This window comes from Dermacentor albipictus, chromosome 2 (genome assembly GCF_038994185.2).
Source record: "Dermacentor albipictus isolate Rhodes 1998 colony chromosome 2, USDA_Dalb.pri_finalv2, whole genome shotgun sequence".
Taxonomy (NCBI): Eukaryota; Metazoa; Arthropoda; class Arachnida; order Ixodida; family Ixodidae; genus Dermacentor; species Dermacentor albipictus.
Window position 1 is genome coordinate 6,382,920 of NC_091822.1, and position 26,791 is coordinate 6,409,710.

A 26,791-nucleotide genomic window follows, 5' to 3' on the forward strand; every position below is an offset into this window, starting at 1 on the left:
TCGTGCGAACATGTTCTTAAAATGCCAACGGGAATAACCACTACTATTCAAGATTACATGCAACAGCAGCCTTTGTTGATGGAACAGTACAAAAAAGAGGCCACCGCAAACTCTCCGATGAAGAATTAACCGACACTGGATGATATACTTAAGCAGAGACAGCAGTCATAGGCTCATAAGAAAGAAAACGCACTTTATCAGAATGTGGCAGCATTTATTTCTTCACTATAACTGCCACATCAGTTCAAAGCACTGGTCGAAGCAGCTGTACAGTCGTGCTACAGTCAGCCATATCGAACCAAATTGTCGCGTGTGCTCGTCCCGCGTGTGCTCGTCACTTGAACACGGACGAAGCACTCTCGCTATTGCGAGCCATATCTGGACGTCGTGTGTCAACGAGGGTATTGTAAGGCTCACGCGTCATTTTCGTGCGGTGAAGTTCGACATGAAAAAGTTCACTTTGAACACGCGACATATGCCGGAGAGTCGTACGTCTGTGAACATACTGCTTCATTGGAGCAGCTATGCACCGACTGGCAGACACCAATCGACTGTGCGGAGTACATTGTGACGAACAGCGGCCGCAATATCCCTGCGGCTGCAATATCCCAGCGGCTGCAATATCCGAGCGGCTGCCAGGAGATTGCCTTGGCTCCAGCGAGCCTGCTTTGCGCACACTCTGCACATGGTGATGAGCAAAGAAATGTCGTGTACTCCGTCAATCAACAGACTCTGCATGAAGGCAAAAGCGATCGTAGGGAACTACAAGCATAGGCCTAGGGCACAGAAAAGACTGAACGATCTGCAGGCGTGGCTTAACAAAGACGTGCTCTATGTTGTGCAGGATGTTCACACAAGATAGAACAGTTAGAACAAGATAGAACAACAGATAGAACAAGATAGAACAAGATAGAACAGATAGAACAGATAGAACAACAGATAGAACAACAGATAGAACAACAGATAGAACAAGATAGAACAATAACGCCCGAGACACGGGCGTTATTGCAGTTCGCCCTTGTCGAAATGCGGACGCCTCTCGATTGGCTTCAGCAACCTCGTGCTTAGCAGCGCAATACCATAACTGGTAAGCCACCGCAGATTTTCCCAAAGGCAACTGACGCATGCATGGCTGGAGCGAATAACAACATTACCAAACTTGTTCTTCGGTTCAAGCTAGCGCTTTGAGATGATAGGCGCATCGTCGCATATCGCCATTTTTTTTCTCTTGTTGCATGAGCGCACAATCTTCCTCCATCTGTCCCAGTGGAACACTACACTGTAAAAAAAAATATTTGCCTTACTTTACAGAAAATTTGTTGGTAATTTGTGACCGAACACTCTTCCGTAAATTAAGAACGGTCATTTCCGTAGAACGGACAACTGTAAAAGAGAGACCGTAATACAAGATACGAGTGCTTCTGTATCTAGAAAACGGAAGACTCTGTATTCTGAATCTGTACTATGACCATTAAAGTACGGTGCTTCTCGTATTCAGAAAACGGAACACACTGTATGCTGAATCTGCACTATAACCGTTAAAATACAGGTGCTTGCCGTATTCAGAAAACGAAACACTCCGTATGCTAAATCTGTACTATATCCGTTCAATTACAGGTGCTTCCCGTATTTCATCTTGCAGAGCATATTCATTATTCGAAGAATGTGCCATCGGGGACAAAATTGCCCAAGACGTGCGAGAGTCGACCGAATTTTATTGGTGTGCTATTTGCTGGGATCAGCCGTGCCACCATCTGCGTTCAGAATGTGCATTCGTGACCCACTGTTTTCAGCGGTCTTGAGCAGAAATGCAATTTGGCCAACGCTCGCACTTCCAGGGTACTTTTGTCCACGATAGTACATCTCCTTTAATGCAAATGTCATGAAGGCAGCTCATAGTCAAAGCAGCAGGTCACCATTGAGAAAATTGTCTTGCCAACACGCTGACATGGCTGCAGAGATAAAACACTGCACTTTGTGATATGAATGCACTGCATAGCATATATACAAAAAGGTGCAACATTTCAGTCCTCAAGTTCTTAGATCACTGAAGCAACTTTGTTTTCTTGAATCACTCGTCTTGCACTCCTTCCTGGTGAAAGTTGTTCTTGACTCCAAACGATTGCAAGGATAAACTTGCTGCTGTTAGGAGAAACAAAAAGTATTTGTGAATATCCATTCTAAAGAAAGCGGCAAAAAAGTATAATCACAGAACACGACAAAGCAGTAACTTCTGTGTTAGAAAAACATGTAAGTAGATCAACATTGTTGGAACAAGGGATGTTGCTGTAGCCAACATTTCGACATAGGTGCTTGTCATTAGGGTAGCAAATGTTTTCCTTGGCTGTGTTGTTTTGGATTTTGCATATCTCACTGGCCCCTAGCCTCATTGGGGGAGAAGTAGCTAGTGCACATAATAGGTCAAGAGAAGCCAAAGTGTTAAAATAAAGGAAGGAAGGGTGTGCTTAGCAGTGGTGATTGTGATGGAGCGGGTATGAGCAATGCTGTCAGTACTTGCCAAGAGTAGGGGTGACCAAAACAGAAAACGATGTACCCATGTAAGCAGTCATTAATCCAGTAGACCTAATCTTCCCAGAAGACAAAATAGGTATCAAGATAAACAGTTTGTACTTTTGGAAAAGGAAAACGAAGAATTAAGTAAAATAAATTTTTTATCAAGATGCATCTGGTTAAGATCACTGCAAATAGTAAATGAAGGCACATTATGAATATATATTTGTTTGAAAGCCGATGAAGAAAATATATATTACGAAATATTAAAAAATAGGGACATTAAAATTAAACGGGGTATGACCATAAAACAGTAAAGAACAGCCTGTGGAAAAAAAATGGGATGGATAATATAACCAGGTGCAAGATTGCAAAACGTCGAGCGCTGTTTATATTCATGCTACTGTTGACAGCTTCAAGTTTCTGTCTTCCTGTGGAACCTTTGTCTTACTTGAACAAGGAAATGGGTCATTTTTTAAACAAGCCAGTTCAAATGCAGTTCAAAGTTTCAGCAGTGTTATAATGAAAGAAAATATTAGGGTCAGTTCTCCTGGGTGTGCTTTCATTCACCAGTTATTTCCACCGGTGTAAGTTCAAAACTTATTGGTCTAAATGGACCTTAGCTCTTGGCAAACCATTAGCTGGTCTTTTTTTCAACACAGATGCCTGCAAATTATATGTGTTGGCAGGAGTGCTAGCGAACTACATTATACTGATTGCCACAACCAAAGTGAAACTTGGTAACACTGATTGAAAAAAAAACCAGCATTCCACAATACTGATTCAAGTCGTCTGGAAAAGTTGCTTAAGTTAACGTACACCCCCTACCCCACCAGACACAATTATTCACCACACTGACTCTCATGGTGTCAACCATGCTATTACAACACTAGGCATCAAGTGAGGAGAATTAGGGGATAAGAGGGCACAATGCTTTTTGTTAGAACATCAAATGTGCTTTACATAAATGCTACATTCCAACTAACAAAGGAACAACCGGTTTGTGAGATAGTGAGCAATGCATACGAAAGCTAATGACATTCTGTGCAGCAGAATGGTGACGATGAGGTGTTATGCGCACAAGTGCACTCTTTCACACAAAATGACATCCTGCAGTCAAACCTTGTGTCAACATTAGAGGTTGAAAAACACCATAGTGGAAAGCAATGAGTGCTAAATTTGTTGAAAATTACTAAAAATTATTCGATTATTCATGATCCTTACTGTTCGTTAAAGATTCACGGATTGTTCCCTACGGGTGCTGTAAGCAGGTACCCTGCTTTTACAGTGGTAGCAACAATGATCTGTGGCACAGACAAGAATAAATGCTCATGAAGTTTATGCAAGAGTATACCCTACAAATTACACCCCATTTCACATTTCAATATCGTAGAAGAGGAAGACGAAAAAAATACTTTCTGGTGGAGGATGCATACCCCAGAATAGAAGAAACAACAAGTGTACCCTAACGATTGCTGCTGCCGATGCCTGTGCACTAGCAGTTACATATAATATGGCAGTTACAATTGTTTTTCCACAAGCACTGCAAGCTGCGGCCAGTTTACCAGTACACAGCTGTATTAATTTAGGACAAGCTAAACCTCTCTAATGGATTTATCCCATATGAAACAATTGGAATGCAATATTCTGCAAATAAGTGAAGCGCGATGTACCATCCCATACAATGAAACACCTTTGAAGAATCTGAATCACCACCTGCACTCTTAGGCAAAGTTACACCCTTTGGAGTGTCCCCTCTGCCACACAGCAATAATCGTTATCTGCCTTGATGCGTTTCCTTTCTTGAAAACGCCACACCCGCTACGTTGCTGTCGGGAATGCTATCATGCTGATAACGCACATGCCGTTCGTTACTGGAAAGCACAGTGCTCGCAGCGTTAAAGAAAGGAAATGCATAAAGGCAGATGACAATTATCGTTGTGTGGAAGAAGGGGCACTTCAAAGGGTGTAACTCTGCCTAAGAGTGTGGGCCGTGACGAGGGAAAAGAGTGTGTTCTGCGTAAAGTAGTGCACCTGTATAACCTAAAGCTTTGGAGAATGCATTTAGTATGAGCTGGGAAGGTTCCTAATTTTAACTGCACACAGTAAAATCCTCCATGCAGTTTTGCAAAATGCAAACCCCCTACCTTTTTGTTGTTCAAACGTAATGACACGTAGGGCCATAACATGTACATTATGGGTTTCGTTCCCAAACAATCAAAGTGAATAGCACCAACCTAAGCGTTATGTGCCTTCTCGTTAGTGTCGAATGCTGCGATCGGCAGAGAAACGGATTTCTGGAGGAATATAAAGTATTAGGTAATGTGATCTCAGTTCTTTCACTGCTGTTTAAGCATTATCGGGTCTTAAAATAAAAAAAAACGAGGAATAAATACATGCATATTTTACGTCACAACCCTCATAAGTATTTAGTAGTCTGGATTATAATGCATTCCAGATTTACAACGCAGGACAGATTTTATTCCACTGAAAGAATGGCATCATGCCGATGATTCTGCATTTGGTGCTATATTTATTTGTAATTAGTTCAGCTGGAATGTGTGTGTATCGTCAGCGATATCGCTTGACATGTTTTCGATTGACTGTTTTCTAAATTTAGGCAAATTCGTATTTACAAATAGCCTTGTATGACACCAAGAACTTGCTTAGCAGGAGTATTTCTAACATTTGCAAGATATGAGGCTCTTGAATGCATATCTAAGCCTGGGGTACACGTCGCCCCCTAATCTCATCAGCAAGTTTCTGGGACTCATCTACGAGGTTTCTTATGATGAATGTAAAGTTGCTTGAACGGGAGAAATAGGGAATTTATAACAGGTGAATTATGCAGCATAAGAATGATGTCATCAAGAAGCAAGCATCAAGAAGCACTGTCACTCAATGAGCATAGACTATAAAATGCAAGAATTATTTGGGATGATTTAAAATTCTGGCATTGGAACGAAATGTCTTTTAATCTACATATAAACTATGATTATTCACTCTACTACCACTACCTTCATTAGAAACATTCATAATCATTATCCTATCTATGCCACATCATCCGAGCTAATATTCAAGCCTTCATAAGCTGCTTTTTTTACTGCTAATTCTCTGTGGGAAAGAGGTGTCCGTATGAAGACCATATCATACTTATTACCCGTTTTTTGATAAATGATAAGAGAAAAACTTCACACCAAAAATGCATTGAGCTTGAGCAAGTTCTGCGTTTGATGCTGTTGATTCTTTTTTCCCTTTGCCATCATTGACCCACCTGGTTAGCTAAGTAGACAGAAAAGCTGCAGGAGAAAGGTGGGGGTGCCAAACCAGACTTGTGCCCCAGGGGACCTTTTCACGGTCACTGGAGTGACTGCCTGTGGCCTCGGCATCTTCCTTGAGGGCCATGGCCATGTCTAAAAAAACCTTGTCTCCACAGGCTGCACAAAGAAAGATAATTTGCTGAGCTAAGTCTCTTTCTTAAAAGAACCCATTTAAGTTGTATTCGTGGCTTTGCACCCCAAAACTGACACATGACTGGCCACTCAAGACACTTTATGTGTATTTGCAGGCTTATTCCTTGGAAAAACACTTTTATGTAGCACACCATGAGTAACAGTAACAAAAAAGTGTATCAGGAGGCTTTCATATTGCTCTACAACTTTTCATTGACACATTTCATTGAATTATTTGAGATATTTATTAACTAATTAAGAATTATGTAATTAGGCAGAATGCACAACATAATCAGAGTATCTCCAAGCGATGGCAAACATTACCTTCATTTTGTCTAGTTACATCGCATTTACATATTTCCAAATCTTGGTGCATGATAGTTAAGGCACCCTGTAGATCAAAAAACATTAAAATTTTCATAATTATCTCTTGCGTGTTATTGGTGGCTATGGCTGCTTAAAGTTATTCTTTCAGTATGGTACAAGCAGTTTTGAAGTGAAATTGTTTTGCATCGAGGGCATGTAATCTAGACAATCAAGCAAAAGGTCAAGTTGTGTTCACTATTCAGATGTTTAACTAAGAAGCTGCAGGAAAAGGAAACAGGACACAACACCTAATAAAAAATGCAAAATTTGAAAATTTAAACTGAACAAGAAACCAGTTTTTGAAAACACAGAAAAAAAGCCAGCAGCTTACATTGAATACACCCTTGCTATGTACTCCAAGTGAAGTTGTTACCGCAATGCTTGGGCACCATATGAACGTAACAATCAACAACTTCGAGCAGAATATTAACACCACTAAATGAACTGGCCTTTGAAGATTCTTGATCTGAAATCCTCAATGACTTGTTCTGGTGTTTAATCTGTCAAGCTCAATCTGTATTCTCAAAAGCTGGCTCTTGGCCATAATTTCTTTGAACGCAACATCAGCTTAAATCTCAAGATAGGGTTGACCTGTAAATAAAGTGGGTAATGCATGGCAAACATCATGAACTCTCTTACATGGTAACCATAGGGTTTACTTATGCAGCCATGAAATTGTGATGCAGACACGATATACTGAAGCTGGTTTTTTGAAATGTTTCATGCTTCCAAGGCTTCTTCAGTTGTGAAAGCTCTCTCCACTAGCTAAATAAGCGATGAGAATAAAAAAAAGAACTTCAACATGCTCACAATACGTTGGTCATTTGCAAGTAAACAGCAGCCTTTTTGGGCGCCCAGGTTGCCTGGTGCAAACCTACTATGCCACAGTACTTGCGTTACCCAGTACCAGCCACTTTAAAATGCAATGTGTTCAGAGCCCTTTCCCTCTGTTTTTCTGCTTTGGAAACAGTTTAACGTGTGTTCAGTAGGCGTCGAGAAAGGGGACAGAAAACACTGTGCACCACTGATTTCTAACATGTTTCGCTGGATGCAGCACACCGCACCGGATGCAGGTGAAGCCAGTGGAAATGCGATGTCATGCAGTCGCTTGTCCTGGAAGCAGGGCATATGGTGGACTAACTAGTGCGTGCGATCAGATAATATTGCTGCCGAAAAACTTTTCTTCATGGTTTTTCACTTTTTAGGAGGTCTCTACATGTCTGGCAAGCGCTTTTATGACAATCTGAACCCGTATACGATAGTGTTCTCTTACATCAAGTTTTTTCTGATTTACCAGTGTTTCCATTGCACGCCACTTATGTTAGCGACACTGTAGACACTACAATGGAAAAATTCTGGACACCTCGAAACACTGCTTGGGTAGTTTATGGCACATCAGGCAGGCATGTTAGGGGAAGAAATGCCACACACTCGTGCAAGAAAGTGGTGCCGCAAAGTTGTGAAGCACCAACTTGCGGGACAAGGCCGGCTTCAGTCGAGTGCGCACGATGTGCTGTTTGTCCCCTGTAGTAGAGATCAGTGGCGTGGACCCTTTTATACTGGCTGTCTTTTCTGGTCGGAACCTTGGCAACAGCTTCCACCATACTTTTTTCGAACCTGCAACATGTGCAGAGAAATTCACATCAGTGTGCGTTGATTGTATGGCTTTATTGTTCTACACATTCTATCAAATCATTAAAAAACACAGTTAACACATTTTTACTACTGTATATAGACAGTCTAGTTGCTATACACGCGAAACATTACCATTCCTCTGACAGAATGCAACAATAGAAGCGCACCCTGTAAAGCTACACTAAAATTTAAATTGATGTGACACCGCATGAGCATACAGTATGCTTACTGTATGCTCTAGCCCTGTGTCAAGTAAAAGTTAGTTGTCAATCATTTATGGTGTATTTCTACTTATTCTGGGTCATCAAACTGTACAATCAATGTTCCAAGTTTACACATTGTTGGCTTTTGATTGCCTATGTGATCCGTTTCCTACTTATGCATGCAGTAATCCCACTGTATTAAGGAAAAAGAGAATAGGAAATACCGTGATAATCTTCCACATTTGATGAGGGCAGGAGCAATGGCCAATAGCATGTGGTTGAAGCTACATAAATACTCAGTTTTCACACAGCTTAATTATTCAGCAAGTAATAAAAGCTATCCTGTGCACCTCTGCATGACCAATAAAATCTGACTACTTGACACTGCACTAAGGCTGCCGCTTGGTACTGTTCGGCGGTTCAGCTTTGGTTTTCTGATATACAGAACTGTTTAGGTACCAGTAGTTTATTTTGCGATAAAATGGAGCTTGGAGCACTGGTCATTTGCACATAAATAATGCGACAGCAAATATAACACAAGGATAGGAATATGGGTCTCTTGGAAAAAGTACATAAACATTATGATTATAATGTGATGTGATGCCACAATGAAACAGAAAGCAACGCATAGAAGTGGACGGCGCTTCCATGCCACCAAGGTTATTGGACAGACAGTACTTCAGAAGTGCCCGCAACACAATGTGTTGGCCGGCTAGTTGGTGTGAATCCATAAATACTTTGTTAAGCGCAGAACAATGAGCACAAGAAAGACGACCAGCACAAGGCGCTACACTCAACTGACATCACTTTATTGCGTCGCTCCTTTATAAATAGTAGAATCTAGAAGAGCATGCGCAGTGAGCACCATGTGCAGAGACCACCAAGAACCAATCACAAGAGCGTACTCATGCGACGGGATCCAAAAACCATATTGAGTACTGCACAAGGTTAAAGAAGGCACACTAATGCACTGTGACCCCAATGACTGTATGAAGAAAGCTTCCGATAACTCTCGGGCGGTGGTATCACAGCACTTTTTCAAAATCTTAGTATCACAAAACATGGCTTTGCACTTCCATATTTTACAACGTTGAGCCAAATGGAAACCTGTGCCTGTTGGTATGGATCACTTAGGTTCGCAATGTTTCGTGATACTACGATTTTGAAGAAGAGCCGTGATACCACCGCCAGAGAGTTATCGGAAGATTTCTTCATACAGCGCATTAGTGTGCTTTCTTTAACCTTGTACAGTGCTCAATGTTTTTTTGGATTCTGTCGCATGAGTGTGCTTTTTTGATCAGATGTTGGTGGTTCCTGCACATGGTGTTCACAGCGCATGTTCTTCTAGATTCTGCTGTCTACAAAGGAGGGGCGCAATAAAGTGATGTCAGTTGGGAGTAGCGCCTTGTTCTGTCGTCTTTCTTGTGTCCGTTGTTTTGTACTAAAAAAGCAATGATGTATTCCTTGTGTGTGTTTGAAGACAGCTCCACACGCAGTAGGGATTCCAGTATTGCTGCCCAGTGGTTTAGCTTGCCGCAGTTTGAAGTGCCACAAAACATAAGGAAAGAAACCTGCATTATAGTCTTGTTGCAAACAAGAATATAACGTGAAGTGCATTCTGAGGCCAGAAACTATAAAAAAAATTTCATGATGCACCGCTGTGCAGGGTTTTATAGCAAAGTCAAATACATTTAGTGTAAATATCACACTATGATGGTGCACAATGGTGGTAATCTGTAATAATATAATAGGTGCCTTAATGTTACAACAAAAGCTGACATTACTTAATAATAGCCCTGTAAAATTTAGCATGCAGGGGCACCGCTTGGTTAAACAATAGTGATGTATTGTCTATGTACACAAGTATTACCCGCGCATTTCTGCCATTGTCTAAATGGCATAAATGAATGGGTAATACTTGTATACATAGATATTACATCTCTATTGTTTAACCAAGTGGGTAAACTATGTCTGCCTGACACAAGATTAGAATTAAACCATAAATTATATATAGTCACCCTAACAGTAACACCTCATTTGAACTTCACAGTAAGTAGACGCCTGTTGATGTCAGCCTCCCTCAATGCCAAACTGTGCTGCATGCTCTACAGAGAAATTACAGTGGTATCACTCAACTCTGAAGCAATTCAGGACTGCAGCACTGTAGATGACATCTACCAATGTCCGATTTCATGTATAACAGCCTGAATTGCTTGCACATCTTACCAAGTGCAAATTAAAATTTATTATTGTTTAGCATTTTTGCCTGCTAGACCACAATCCAATGTCATCAATATATTAACATATTACCTCAAAGAACCTAATTTGGCTTATGGATTAACACCTATGCATACTGCCACAGCTGCACTCCGTCATATGCGTTGCAATCATAAAGGAGTGCTGGTCCAGCAGCACTCCAATGTCACTAACAGTGATCACCTACACAGCTAAGTAAACGGTCATGATTCAGGTGGCAAATAGCTGAGAGAAAAAAAATCCATTCACCTTGAGAGCTACAATACTGCAATAACTTGAGAGAGATGGACCCATTGCAGGCAGCAGACCTCTTCTCAGCTCCAGCACAACAGCAACTTGCCTTTCAGTAAAAGAAAAGGATTGATTAGTAATGATAAGTTACCTTGTTTTTGCTGAGTATCAATACAATCTGACTTTCATGCATATCCACTCTCCGCTTTAGTAATACAACTTAATTATTCGTAAAATAAAAGGGTCAATGATGATACCATTCGCTTCTCTTGTATGTCCAAATTTTTTCGCACTGATACGCCGTTTACTGCTTGCTTACTGACACGAATGCCTTGACTGCCCAGACATCACTCGAAGGAACACGTCTTGCTGCACCGCAAAAAGTTGCACCAAGAAAACACAGCAGAGAAGCCACAGCAAAGAACTTTTTCTTCTGGTCACAATTAAAACGTGCACCCAAGCAAGAAAGTAACGACCACAGGCAGTGAGCGACTGCTATTGCCTCGAACGTTTATTTCCGTATTTTAACAGAAGTTCTTGTATCGGATACAGTATGCTCTCAAGCCAATATAAGCGTCAATACAAGAGCTCAACTGAACGCAGTTTTCTTCTACGCTTTTAACGCGAGTGAACAAAAGGTTAGAAGTACCTCACGGAAATTGCGATCGAGCCAATCGCACTACGACTGGAATCGATCTGAAAAGATAGGGTGATCCCTTTCCCCATTTATGCGTCATTTTTGCCCTAAGACGTTGCATAGTGGTCTTTTGAAACAATATTTCTGTTCGCGACACCGGCTTACCACACATCATTTTAACACCTACGTTATGCAAACCAAATAAGATTCAAATGGGCATACCTCATGAGCAAGTTACGAGCGTGCGTAGACTGTTGAACACCCTTTGAGAGCAAGCAGGCTATCCGTGTCCAAGCGCAAACGTGCACCTAATCACAGGACGACTTCTTCGATGCCGCAGCGTGCAGAGTTTTGTACACGAAGTGAAAGACATCCAGCGCAAACATCTCCGCGCGATGACGGCAAATGACGAGCGCACAAGCGTACAGAACACAGCGACAAATTCGGAACTTTGCCAATTCGAACGTGCCGAGACCCAAGCAGCGTAACCATCCATCATTTCTGTTCTTCGCTCCCGATGTGTCAATCTCTCTTCCTTGGGGTCTTGCTCCACTCTTGAGTACAAATCAAGAGATATCTACGGCGAATTAACCACATTTACAACACGACTCGAAAAATGCCGGCTGACTACACATATGCAGCTCCGTCCGCCACTCCTAACGGACGCTGTTACGACTTTGCACCGCTGCACCACGATTACGACTTTGTGGTCCCGTAGCGCTCGTCACACGTTTCGTGACAGAGCGTTGGTAGCGAAGACTCCGAGCCAGGCGTCGATGAGAATAACGAAAGGGATTTTATACATTATATACAGGTCAATATACAGGACAAGATCGGATAGGCACTGGGGCCGAGAGCTCACACAAACGCGACTGTTCCCACACGGCGACGTCCGGCGAAAACGCGTGACACATCTCACCCCAGTCGGGAGCGACACTGTCTCCCGGTGGGTCGGTGGATCCGGTTTTTCAGGCGGCGCGTCGCGTCTTATAATCCCCGAGGAACCATTGTCACTCAAACGGCCCAATACAAAGTCAGCACTCGGCGGTCGTCCGAGAGGTCCAACCAGCGACCGCGTTGGCCTCCCGGTTCACAGTTCGCGCGCGCGGTGACCCCCAGGAAAAGGGAGGTGCGGCGCCGAGCTGTCTGGCACTTGCTGACACGTCTGAACAAGTTGCCAGCGGAGGCTTCTCCTGCAGGACACCTCTGCCTGACGGCTCAGCATCTTGACTTTTCAAGGGAGAATTTGTGCGCTCGCAGGATAAATTCTGCATCCTGCAGATTCGGAATCCGGGCTTGTGGTAATGGCACAACAGCATCCCCGCCCTCAGATAAGGCGCCGGGAAGACGAGCTGCCTCCACGTGGCTCGGATGCCAGGCGCGCACGTTCGTCAGGCTCGTCCAAGTTCACGTCGTGTCGGGACGCCAGGTAACTTCACGTGCCCAGGTCCGACTCGCCAGGACAGGAGCTCTGCTCACCGCGTCGTCGCCAAGGTACCTTGACGAGCTCCGCTCGGGTCGTTCCTAAGACCTTGCTTCTCGCCACTGGTCCCGGTTGGTCGTTCTGCAGCTTGCGAAACCGACCGGCAAAAGGCAACACCCAACACGAACAAGTGTCCTCTGTCTCCCGTCAAACACCAGACAAGGCCATAATCCAAATCAACCTAACTAAATCGGTATCCCCCTTTTGCTCCCGCTGCAACAAGAGGCAGGTGTACGATCTAGCACACAAGGCTCAAACAACCAGTTTTGAAATTAACAACACACCAAAATAGAAACAATTAATAATCAGCAATATTAATGACAAATAGAATGGTCCCCTTGAAATCACTTGGACCGAAAACATACTACTGAGGAAGCAAATGAGGTCATTCATTTTTACCCCGATTTCCCTGTGAACAGGACAGGTCGTCGCGAAGTAAGAGAAGGTAAGTAACGAGCAGGAACGAGTAGGCCACTTGAAAGAAGCGAGGCCTAGAATGCACGACTTAGAGCATCAGCGTTCGCGTTCAACCTTCCCTTCTTATAACGGACAACGAGGCTGTGCTGCTGTAGGGTCATGCTCCATCTCAGCAAACGGCCGCTTTTAGAGGACATGCTACTTAACCAAGTTAGAGGGCAATGGTCTGTTTCCACAACAAACTTAGAACCGGAGACATAACAAGCCAGCTTCTAAACGGCCCACACAACGCAGGCGCACTCTTTCTCAGAGGTGCTGGCTGTATGCCTCTTCTCTACAACTTAGTTTGCGACTTAAATACAAAATTGGTCGTTCATGACCACTAGCATCTTGGCATAGTACCGCTCCCATGCCGCGATCACTCGCGTCGCATTGAATGATGAAACCTTTCGAAAAGTCTGGTGCCGTCAGGACCGGCTTATGGCTTAATGCTCGCTTCAGGATTTGGAACGCATTTTCTTTCTTTGAGTCCCACGTCACTTTAACGGGCTCCGATTTCCGAAGTGCGTCGGTTAGCGGGCTGGCAAGGTCAGAGTAGTCTCTCACATAGTGTTGGTAATATCCAGCTAAACCTAAAAAGGCCCGTATATCTGTCTTCGTGGTTGGCCGGGGATAGTTCAAAACAGCAGCTACTTTGATGTCGGACGGTCTACGCCGGCCGCGCCCCACCACATGGCCCAAATAAGTCACTTCACCGCAACCTAGGTGACATTTATCTGGTTTCACAGTAAGACCTGCCTCTTTCAACCGGCTCAACACAACTCGCAAGTGCTCCAGATGTGATTCCCAAGTGTCCGAAAATATGGCAACATCATCGAGGTACGGCAACGCGAACTCGCCTAAACCATGAAGCACTCTGTCCATCAGGCTAGAGAAACAATACGGCGCGTTTTTGAGGCCGAAGCTCAACATGAGTGGCCGGAATGTTCCAAGCGGGGAAACGAAGGCGGCATAGCGGCTAGCCCGTTCCGTAAGGGGTACTTGCCAATAGCCTCGCACGAGATCCAGGGTAGATATATACTTCGCCTTCGACACTGTCTCTACCCTTTCTTCCAGGTTCGGTATCGGATACGTCTGATCTCGGGTTATCGCGTTCAGACGCCGGTAATCGACACATGGCCTCGGATCTTTTCCTGGAGCCTGGACTAGTATCAAGGGCGACGTGTAGTCGCTCTCACTTGGTACTATAACCCACAAGTCACGCATGCGCTGAATCTCCTCAGCCATGATTTGTTTCTGCACGGTCGAACAACGGCACGGTTTACTGCGGATCGGTTGATCAGAGGTTAACTCGATGTCATGCTCTAGGACCGTCGTTCTTCCGGGACGGTTCGAAAGAACCTCCCTAAACTCTGAAACGATTCCCTTTAAATCCTCCTTTTGGGCGGCACTTAAGGGCCGTTTATAGTCCGACGTAACGCACGCGCGCGCGCGCGCGCGCGCACGCTACGTCACGTCGGCGAAAACGACACCTCTATAGTCGGGCGCACCGGCGCAGCTAACGTAACCGGCGGCTTCCAACGCGCCCCGACGGGCCCGGCGCCGATTTGGCTCCGGAGCCATTCGCGCGTCGAAGTCGGCGGAACTCTCGCACCACAATGCATTGCGCGCGAAGAAAAAAATGATCCGACGATTACGATACTCCCTAATGCGAAATTTGAGCGCAGCTCTATACGTGTTTCCATTTCGCGATATTTTGAAGCAAAGAATTTAAGAGAGACATGTAGCAGAGTCGGTAATGGTCGAAAATCTGCGGATCAAGCGAGCCGGCGTTTATACATGACTCGTCAAAGGTTCCAGTGTGATCGCTGGTGCCGCATGGCTTCCAGAAAGTACTATACAATTCGCATAGCGCATACAATCAGATTAAGAAACAATCTCACACAATAACAACCAAAACAAGCGCGAACGAGACCGACCCAACAGAACCAAACAGGCGCGGGCGAGAGCTGTGGCGCGAGCAGACGATAGTACGAAACGAGCGGATCGGCTGAGACCAGACACGAGTGCGCATCGAGCCGTAAGGAGGGTCCGCATGACACCAGCATCGCGCGCGCACGTCACTGAAGGGGCCGCTCTCATTGGTCTCCGCCATTCGCGGCTCGCGTCCTTCGTCTCCCACTCCAGCGAAGGGGGGCGGAGCTGGTTACGAGGCCGACGACAACGCCGACGCGAAACCCAGGAACGGACGCCAAAGAGCTGCGCTCTAAAAGGCGCCAACACAACTCCGCAGACGGCTTTTGCGGACGGCGCGCGACTTGGCGAACCTTCTGCGCATGCTCCGAAGATAGCAGCCGGCGGCGCGCGCGTTGAAGTATAGAGGGGATGGCATCTCGGCTGGCGCAGCGCAACCGACGTAGCGTGACTGACCATGAACGACGCTCGCCAGCGCGCCGATAACGTCGGACTATAAACGGGCCTTTAGACGCGCTTCCAACGTCAGCTGTTCCACCATTAGCTCTAAACCACACACCTTCATATCAGCCGTCGTCAGGATTTCGGCCCCTTCCTCATCGTCAGCATTTATCGTCATGCTTATAATCCCGCGACGCTGAATGTAGGGTTTCATCAAGTTACTGTGGTAAATTTTGTTGGGCCGTTTCCCTAATTTAACTTCGTAGTTGGTATCGGAAAGCTTAGTTACAACCTTTGCGGGCCCCTCCCAATGAACCTCGAGCTTGTTTTTTTTCGACGGTCGCAGCAACATCACTTGGCTACCTTCTTCGAAGGTGCGTTTTTTCGCTGACTTGTCGTAGTATTCCTTTGACAAGGTTTTCGCCGCCTTCATGTGGCTCTCTACAAGATCTTTGGTTTTCCCGAGCCTCTGGAGGAGGTCGAGGACGTACATTTGGGTCGTCGTCACTGCCTTCCCAAGACTCTCGCAGCATGCGCAACGGAGTTCTTAGGCTCCGGCCATATACAAGCTCCGCGGGGCTAAAGCCGGTGCTCTCATGGGGAGCCGATCTCGAGGCGAACATAGCGGCGGGAATGCAGGCCTGCCAGTCACAGTGACGCTCAAACCACAGGGCTCTCAATATTCGCTTCAGCACCGAGTGCATACGCTCTACTGGGTTAGATTGCGGGTGATGGATGGAGCTGTGCACTACCTTAATGCCACATCTTTCCAAAAAAGTAGAAGTTAGGCAGCTGGTGAAGACGCTGCCATTGTCGCACTGAATCTCGGAAGGGAACCCGACGCGTGCGAACGTTGAGAGCAGAGCGTCCACGACCTGGGAAGAATTTAGCTCCTTAAGAGGTACTGCCTCGGGGAACTTGGTCGCGACACACAGGGCGGTCAGAACATACCTAGAACCGTTCGTTGATTCTGGCAGAGGGCCTACAATATCGATTACTAGCCGCCTAAAAGGGTCGGATATGACTGGCACCAACTTCATCGGTGCCTTCCACTTGTAAGTGGATTTGCCGATTCTCTGGCAGGTTTCGCAAGAGCGCACGAATTGTTCAACATCCTTCCAACAATACGGCCAATAAAACTCCTGAGCCATTCTAGCCTTGGTCTTTTTCAAGCCACGATGCCCTGCACACGCATTTTCGTGCGCGAGTTCCAGTAACTGTCGGCGATATTTCCGAGGAATCAGAAGCTGTTCATATTTGCGACCCTGCTTATCCGTGTAGCGGCGGTACAATAAGCCCGATTCCTCGTCAAATGAAACCCTCTTTTTTTTCACTCCCAGTTTGACGCTCTTCATCAGATCGGCTATTGAACAGTCTTCCTTTTGCTCGCGAATCAGGGTTTCTCTTTCAACTGCAGCCAGCTCCTGCCAGCTGGCGGAAACCGGAGCGAGTAGGGAGCCTGCGTCGCCTAACTGCGGCGTCGTTTCCTTATCTCGGCTAGCATGGGACGCGTCACTCCCCGTCACTTCCAGGACACGTTCGACCAGGCCAGCCTCCGAGCTCTGCCTCTCCCGTGCCTGCTCGCCACTCAAGTTACCTTGATCAGTCCGTGTGTCGCACCGCTGTTCGCTCACCGACTCAAAGTCAAGTTCCCTCGACAGCTGGAGCGCTTTGGATCGCGTGAGCGCCATGTACGCCATGTCGGCAAAGAATGATTTGCCCTGATCCTTCAGCAGCTGCTCCGAGCTATTTGAGAAGAGGTAGGGAAAGTGCTCCGGGAGGACGGCAGACAAAGCGGCTTCTGTGTTAAGTTTCCCAAACTCTCCTTCAATGGTATCCGTTGCGATCGGTAAACAGACACTCTCCTCCTCGGCCACTTGCCGTATCCAAGCGCACTCTCCCGTAAAATCACTCGAGGAGACGAAAGACGGGTGGACAACGTCCATAGTTGCTGCAGAGTCTCGAAATGCTCGGCACTTCTTGCCGTTTACCTTAATTTCCCGCATATATGGCTCCAATAGTCGTATGTTTTTGTTAGTTTCCCGAATTGTCGCAAAAGCAATTTTCTCTGGGCAGCTCGCAGCGATGTGCCCTTGCTTTTTGCAATTGTAGCAAGTTAACCGCTTCCGTTTTTCAGAAGAACGCGTCGTATCGTTTCGCTGCTTGGGACCATCGTTAGCATTCTGAGATGTATTCTGTCCTTCCCTTACAGTTTGTTTGGTAAGGGACTCGTCTTTCCGAAACTCGCGACGCGTGATTTGCTTCCGTTCGTCGGGCTTCCCGGAAAACCCATCTCTCCTATCTGCTTTTTCTACGCGCACTGCCTTGCTGTGCAAGCTGCGGCGGGTGTAATACTCTTCCGCTAACTCTGCTGCCTTGTTTAGCTTAACCTCCTTTAGCCTATCTTGCAGCCAGAGCCTGACATCCTCATCAATGCAACGGTAGAACTGCTCCAACGCGATGCATTCGACGATTTTGTCGCGGTCGTCGTAAACCTCTTCGCTTTTCAGCCATTCCACCAGGTCGGCTTTTAGACGAAACGCGAAGTCAACATTCGACTTCTTGCCTTTTTTTGCATACCGGAACCTCTGCCGGAAAGCTTCGGGCGACAATTTGTACTTCCGCAGTAGCGCTTCCTTCACATCACTGTAGCTCTCAAACGCCTCTTTCGATAAGCAAGTTATTACGTCTGATGCCTCCCCAGGAAGCAAGGCTAACAGATTCTGTGCCCAGAGGGATCGCTCAATGCTATTCCGTTCGCACACGTGCTCAAATTTCACGAGGTATTTGGCCATACCCTCTCCGACGACAAAGGGTGGAAGTTGATCGCGTATTCTTGGACCGTTAGAAGTGAGACTAGGCGCCGGCGAGCTATTTCGGGTCTCCAACTCTTTCATGTTAAGCTCGTGCTCACGACGCTCCTTCACTTTCCTTTCCTCCTCGCAACGTTCCTTCTCCCTCTTTTCCTCCTCGCGACGTTCCTTTTCTGCCTGCCTTTCCCGACGTTCATTGATATCCGCCCAGGCCTCTTCGGCTTCCTCAACCGTTACGTCCCCAGTCCTGATGACCTCAAGGATCGCATTCTTTCTTTTGGTTGAGCCCAACTCAATGCCCAACTCCTCACAAATTTGGAGAAGTTCCTTGACCTTGTACTTCTCCATCGTTCACACTGTCTTCCTGCTGTTTACCCTTTTTGAATATACCTGCCGTACGCTAATATAATGCTACTAGTAAGACATATGCAAGTATTTCACACACTGCCCTGTTTACCCTCTCAGCATCCCCTGGTTTTCAAAACACTCTTACTAGGCTTGAAACACACAAGGTTATCACAATGCAACACCAAATCCTTCCCTAAGCTACTATAATCTGTGTCAGAGAAAGTCTGGTGTTTGAGGTAAACTTCAGGCACTCACCGCGCCGAGGTAGCTGATGCCGGTCAATCCCGTAGCTGCCATCCGCTGTTACGACTTTGCACCGCTGCACCACGATTACGACTTTGTGGTCCCGTAGCGCTCGTCACCCGTTTCGTGACAGAGCGTTGGTAGCGAAGACTCCGAGCCAGGCGTCGATGAGAATAACGAAAGGAATTTTATACATTATATACAGGTCATTGTACAGGACAAGATCGGATCGGCACTGGGGCCGAGAGCTCACACAAACGCGACTGTTCCCGCACGGCGACGTCCGGCGAAAACGCGTGACACATCTCACCCCAGTCGGGAGCGACACTGTCTGCCGGTGGGTTGGCGGATCCGGTTTTTCAGGCGGCGCGTCGCGTCTTTTATAATCCCCGAGGAACCATTGTCACTCAAACGGCCCAATACAAATCAGCACTCGGCGGTCGTCCGAGAGGTCCAACCAGCGACCGCGCTGGCCACCCGGTTCAAAGTTCGCGCGCGCGGTGACCCCCAGGAAAAGGGAGGTGCGGCGCCGGGCTGTCTGGCACTTGCCGACACGTCTGAACAAGTTGCCAGCCGAGGCTTCTCCCGCAGGACACCTCTGCCTGACGGCTCAGCATCTTGACTTTTCAAGGGAGAATTTGGGCGCTCGCAGGATAAATTCTGCATCTTGCAGATTCGGAATCCGGGCTTGTGGTAATGGCACAACAACGCGCAGCGCGCGCTGCCCCCTGGTGCCGCACTCTGAGCGCGGAGAACCGAACAGAATCGGTTTTGTTTTCGCATTTGTGCTCTAGTTACTGGAACTGCAATATAATTGCTTGACAATTAATTGAATTCTAAAAGAGGAGAACGCTTTCTCTCCCACAAGTTAGTGCGTTTTATACAAACGGAGAGAGAATTCAAAAAGCAGAAAGGCAGGGAGGTCAACCAAAGCATTCGCTACTGGCGATAGCAAACCCCTGTGCTACAATGAAGTGCAAAGCAGTTCACTGCGATGCGTCTATAAGCTCTAGTACAGGGATAATTTGGGCTGGTTGGTGCATGTAATGAACGGGTAAATAATGAGTTGTGCCATAACATTACCCATGCATAAAGCACATGGAACTAATGGTGTTGCATTCTAGGTCAAAAAGAAATAAAGCTTGAATCGTTACATCTCGACACTGGGCATTCTTTCTTTCCGTATTATTTTTTTCTTCTTTTTGACAGTATACACAGTACTAGCACGGTAATAGATCCTTCATCTTCAGTCACCTTCCAGTAGTTTACACACATGTCGGTGCATGTTCGCGTTCTTTATTCTACCGTACAAGAACGAGCGCGCTTACCGGTCTTGTTTCAAGATGAAGCGCCAAATGTTTGCGATTACATATTATCGCAAGAATTAACACATGAACAGTGAAGATTATGCGTAATCGATTTGTCTCAATGAATCGGCACTTATTGTAAGAGACGAGATATTTTGTAAATATCATGGGAATGAGTTCAACCAACTACATTGCAGTTCAGCAGTGCCCTTTGACACTTGGATTGTTTGCCGCATTCGAAAATTTCCTCCGACCGTTGTACTTGGATCTATAGGCCGCCAGTCCCCTTCGAGACCATTTATTGCCAAATGTAAACGCAGTTACGGTCATTATACCACTCCCTGCGTTTCGGTACTGATTTAGAGTGCGCACAAATTTTGGCGTATAGAGCACCAATGTCATTCCCAGTGCACCAGCACCTGAATGCCGCAAGCTTGTTTACGTATGCCCGTATGTCCTCGGCTCTTCATTCACTTAAACATATATGTTGTGTTATTAACTACAAAGCGCTTAATTTGAGAACATTGCGAGAACACGCATATATTTGCGCATATGATCAGCGCTACAAAGCCCATATGCGCGGCAAACTGCGACCGGAATAGAAGATGCGTATATATATTTATACGATCTGTTATTGCAGCTTTTGGTAGAAGGCTACCTCTCACATTTTGTACGCATCTTCATAATGCTTACAGTTTGCGTGTTCAATAAAGTATTGTTCGCTGAAACTATGAGTACGAGCGCGCATTCAGACAGCTTAAATTTTCTCACAATATACGGATGTTCACATAACAAAAATACGGAATTCTGAGTGTTTCGTCCAAAACAGTGTATAGCCGTTATATGATTACAGTGAAAATGTCCGTAAAGCAGAATACGGAGAGCACTTTCCGTATATTAACGGCAGATTTTGCCGTATTTTTGCAATATGACATACTTTCCGTATTTTTATCTGCAGTTCTCCGTATAATGACAGAAATCCTCCGTAAAATTACGGAAATTTTTTACAGTGTAGTGAAGGGAAGGTTTTAAGGGCCGCCTGCACAATCGGCGTCATTTTCTCAGTGCACTGCTTTCGGTCCAAATCGTAATGGAATAGGCAGTAACGTTTCATCACGGAAGCGTAATAAATCAGTCGTGGTATCACAGTCGTTCTCGTACCGCCTCCACGCCGCCGTTGTCACACTGACACTTCTAACATCCCCCCACAGAATTCCCCGTCGTACAAGCCCTTTTCGCACCATACAATAAAAAAATTGCAACCGCAAACGTATATAAAGCTATGCGCATAATGCTTCGCATAACATTGATTCCCACAGTTGGTGGCAACAGGATAATATAAGACTGGTTTATTATACGGTGAGAAGTACCCACTGTCAATATTGTAATTTTTGTCATAAAAAAATCGCAGTTGCGCCCTAAGGGTGACTTTGGCTACAATAGAAAATACTAGACTGCTACACAAACCGTTGTTCTAGTTTTACAGGTCGTATACATTGCAGTAAACATTCGTTTAATAATTAGATCAACAAGCATGGTGTCAAGCGCACACTACGGAAAATGAAAAGATATCACTCGATTACCGCGAGCACTCGCTGTCACAACGCTGGCATATGGAGAGCACCGGTATTGGGGAGCGTACAATTCTTCGTGCTGCCTCTGGCCTCGAAGCTTGATACTACTCGACCTCTAACGCAAGGCGCGCTTGAAGACAGTGCGCATCAAGCGTTTGCACTCGCCGCAGTTATCCTCGGGACCTCCGCGTTTGCACTCAGCAGCGTGGACAGCCATGCGCAGCCACGTCCGGGCTAGGGGAGCAGACGTGTGCTCACCTAGCGCGAGGAATTAAGAACAAAGCTCTGATTGGGGCATTTAGGGGCACGCGCAGTCAACGTCCCAGAATGATCCGCTAAACTGTACAGTGCAGGGCGATAGTAGAACGCCAAATAACGGGGCAATTTTTTTTAGTCCTTTGTGACAGCCCCGCAGAGCCATGCGGCACAGATAGAGCTGTGTTTGATTACAAATTTGTATTGTAATCTTGGTAAGATTGCTTAATTGGTAGCAACGTGCGGAAGATAGTCAAAGAATGTTGATTGCAACCTGAGACTGCGAAGCACTTGAGAACATCGCTATAAGTTAACGCTGCGCTAAAAGTGATGATGCGAACTACTGCCATTAAGTATCTCAAAAGGGCTTAAATGAGCCATTTTTGGGGAATTCATTACAGCTGTCCCGAGCATAATACGGCAATAAAACATTGCACATGTCTACATAAGCCAATCGTGTTTGGCTATGCAAACGCCATATACCGTTTTAGCCTGGTGATAAGAGTGACCGAATACATGTGCTTTAAACATTGCACTACAGTTGATCAAAGTGTTACAGAGCAGCTGTACACAACAGAACCCAACTAAATATCGGTTAACTTTCGGTGCACTACCTTGCGCAATATAATTTTGGTCACCGCGCCATGCTTGAAAAACTCAAGTTTCTGTTAGGAGGAGTATTAAATTTCAAACACGTCAAGCAGTTTATTTCAACTAAACATTTTATTTTCAAGTTTTATCATTATGTGTGTGGCACTTGGAACTTATACAACTTTACTTCTATTACGGCATACAAACACGTCGCTAATTGCCATTGAAAAGGAATGGAGAATTCTTAACGTTCCAGCGGCGCGATATAAGAACAACAAAGACAAAAGTGGGCATAAAATCAATAACAATACGAGTACTCATGAGTCGGATCTGTCTGTTTTATTTTGCAAGATATGCTGAATGCTGTATTCTTCAGGTGGGGCTTCGACAGGATTCAACAGAGGCACCATCAGTAGCCAAGGGAGTGGCTTGTACCTTTGAGGGTTTTCATTGAGTTTTTTTCTAGTAGGTTTCAATAAAATGCGTTATACTTCTTTAGGAATTGAACTTTATTTAGCAGCAGCAGCTAAATTAGGTTAGCTGTAGGAATGCCAGCTTAAAACAGCGCCTTTAGATCATTGCTGCTCCCGAAAAAGATTACAAGCTGCATTTTTTTTTATATTCGACTTCAGCCTTTCTCGCAAGAAAAAGAAATCCCGAACAGGAACTATACAAATTCGCGCGCTGCAGACGATTTCTGAGATGTCGCTCACCTATCTAAGACTTATTGAATCATACAGACACCACGACGCCAACCTAAATAAAACAGGCATGAAAACTGGCATGCGACCTAATATGCACTGATCACACGCGCAAAAGAACAAAAATACAGTACATGGCATTTTTGGCATGACCACTATATTCGAGGAACCTAAGGATGCAAAGAACTTGGCACTACCAGGACGAATAGTACAACGGAATTTGGCATTCACATCACTTTCGGCTTAAAAAAGGCCCTGTACATACACGCGTTGCCTCTGCGGTATACAAGGAAGGTAAATGCCCACATCTGTGCCACGAGAACCGCTCTCGGAAACAAAAAGGCGGAAACAGGAAATCATATACGACGATAAAGTTGGCAAAGGCGTGTATATATATATATATATATATATATATATATATATATATATATATATATATATATATATATATATATATATATATATATATATATGCCGGTTACATACGTATACCAACAAGTTTCTTTTTACAGTCACTTCAACAGCACTGAACAACAGAGTCCACCCGACAACACTGCATGCACAGTCTTTGTAGACCGAGTGGCCGTCGTTGCAGTATCACAAGAGCGGTGTCCTATGTGCGTATTCTGCTTCGTCGAACAGCACAGCGAAAAACGTACATGACCGATACGCACAAGCACTCGCCCATTAACACTTTTATAGTCTGGCCAAGCATAGTTGAGGACGGCACGCTAGAGACACGGGAGAAGTCATTTTGCGGACAGTGGTCTGGAGTCCTTCGTAGGCGGCACTTCCGCACGCGGGTGAGCTTGCTTCGTTACGTGACGAAGAAGGTGCGATCATCAAGAATGAGTGTGGCTTCCTGCTGGACAGGCTCAGTGACATTATAGCGCCCTTCAGTGTCGCTGGAAAAGCGGGTTTTGAAGCGCGCCTGTGGTGAAATACCGGCTCTGTCTTTTAGCCTCTACGAAGCCTGAATTCTAATGGCGGTTGATCTTCGTGGATGGGCTTTGCTGCACGAAATAAAAACCCACGCAGACACGTGTCGATGAGTAGCGTTAGGTTAAAAACCAATTTGCTTTTGAAAAAAAAAAAGGTTTTGTTTGACGCAGACAGCGCGAGTTCCAGTTTAGCAAGTTCGGTCAGGTGACGCGTACTATGCTGATTACAGGAAGCACAAGTTGCGGCAATTATGTTGCGAAGGGGGGTCCGGGCAATTGAGAAACCCACTACCAAGTTTATTCGAAAGATACTATATTGATTTTGAAACGGTAAAAGCATAGAAAGGCGAGAACGAAGAGAATGGACAGGACGAGGCGCTTACTCGCAATTGCAAGCTTTTATTGAAAGGACCGAAATATGTACACAGAAACGGAGTAGGACGGCTGCGCATGCGTCGTGTTTCACGGACAGTATCACGCCAAGTATCAGCCATGTATCACGGGTTGTGTACGTATTTGTTTCCTTTCAGTAAGTGTATAATAGCTGTGTCTTACCAGTACTCACCCACGGGGCAGAAACCTGGACGCTTACTAAAAGGGTTCTACTCAAATTGATGACGACGCAATGAGCTATGGGAAGAAGAATGATGGGTGTAATGTTAAGGGATAAGAAAAGAGCAGATTGGGTGAGGGAACAAGCGCGAGTTAATGACATCTTAGTTGAAATCAAGAAAAAGAAATGGCCATGGGCAGGACATGTAATGAGGAGGGTAGATAACCGATAGTCATTAAAGCTACGGACTGGATTTCAAGGGAAGGGAAGCGTAGCAGGGGGCGGCAGAAAGTTAGGTGGGCGGATGGGATTAAGAAGTTTGCAGGGACGACCTGGCCACAATTAGTACATGACCGGGGTTGTTGGAGAAATATGGGAGAGGCCTTTGCCCTGCAGTGGGCGTAACCAGGCTGATGATGATGATGATGAAATTATTTCAGTTTTGAATAAGCGCCTCATTCTGCCCACTCTATTCGTTCTCGTCATAGTGTGTTTTTACAGTTGCAGGGTGCAAGTAAACGATCTCTCCCAGTTATCCTATTCTGTGATACTAAATGGATAATAATAATATTTGGGGTTTTACGTGCCAAAACCACTTTCTGATTATGAGGCACGCCGTAGTGGAGGACTCCGGAAATTTTGACCACCTGAGGTTCTTTAACGTGCACCTAAGTCTAAGCACACGGGTGTTTTCGCATTTCGCCCCCATCGAAATGCGGCCGCCGTGGCCGGGATTCGATCCCGCGACCTCGTGCTCAGCAGCCCAACACCATAGCCACTGAGCAACCACGGCGGGTTACTAAATGGATACGCGAGGGGTTGTCATTCATGCGCAGAGAAGCCGCGTGCGTGTGTAGCAACAAAGGAATGTGCACACATCCAGGCGTATATCTTTCGAACAAAATATGTGGTACCGGGCTGCTCACTGCCGCATGTGCATTGTGTTTATCTGATTTTGCGCAGTACTGTTGTACAATCTGATAGAACAATATTTGGTTGTACAACAAGCTGGGCCTCTAAGGCGCTATAACGTAAAGTTATTTCATTCCTACTTTATTCTAATATCATGAACCAATAGCCTGAATTAAAATTTACTAACATTAAAAAAATTTAATTATGGGGTCTACGTGCCAAACCCACTTTATTATGAGGCGCGCGGTAGTGGAGGACACCGGTAATTTCGACCACATGGGGTTCTTTAACGTGCACCTAAATCTAAGTACACGGGTGTTTTCGCATTTCGCCCCCATCTAAATGCGGCCGCTGTGGGCAGGATTAAAATTTACTAGCCAACGACGCTAGGAAAGGCGCCGACCCGTAACGTTGTGTCGAGTCTAGTCGAACATTTGTTTTTGTTTACATGAGGTAACCTTTGCTTCGTGTTAAAGCTAATAGAATGGCCTACCGCGACAGGTTTTTCTTATACAATTGGCTGTCGAGAGGCAAGGAGCGCAGAGGATAGGAGAAGGTTCGAGTGGGGCGAAGTTAGCGCAGTGAAAATATATAGCCGGATGTGGAGAGAGGCGCAAGTCTCCGATTGGTCCGCTTCCCCCTGCTTAGATTGCGGTGGATCGTCGACGATTTCGAGGGCGTACAACGAGGCGTAAAAATGACGACGAAACGGATGCTGCGAAACTATTTTGGAAAGCCATGTTATACACGGTGCCTAAAAAGATTTAGAACGTTATAATGCCAGGGGCAAAAAAAAATGTGTGCAATAGGAAACCACTTCTTGCAGCATCTCCGAGTACATAACACAGAACGATCACTGAACAGCGACCTTCTATTCCTTTCGGTTCGAGGCAGTCTCCCGCTATTCCATTAGATGCGCAGTTTTGTTCAACATATCAGTGCAGCGT

The 26,791-nt window shown here is 45.6% G+C and overlaps 1 protein-coding gene across 1 annotated transcript in view; it reads right to left on the reverse strand.

Annotated features, from left to right (window-relative positions):
• Nucleotides 1-268: 268 nt before the first annotated feature.
• The window catches only part of LOC135913216 (TWiK family of potassium channels protein 7-like), a 338,046-nt gene continuing 311,523 nt past the window's right edge, over nucleotides 269-26,791 (reverse strand). Inside the window, exons 4-7 of the transcript XR_010567908.2 lie at nucleotides 10,673-10,763; nucleotides 7,761-7,946; nucleotides 5,786-5,948; nucleotides 269-2,142 (exon numbers count right to left, since the gene is read on the reverse strand). The gene's annotated coding sequence lies outside the window, so the exon portion shown is untranslated. The remainder of the gene's footprint in view (nucleotides 2,143-5,785; nucleotides 5,949-7,760; nucleotides 7,947-10,672; nucleotides 10,764-26,791) is intronic.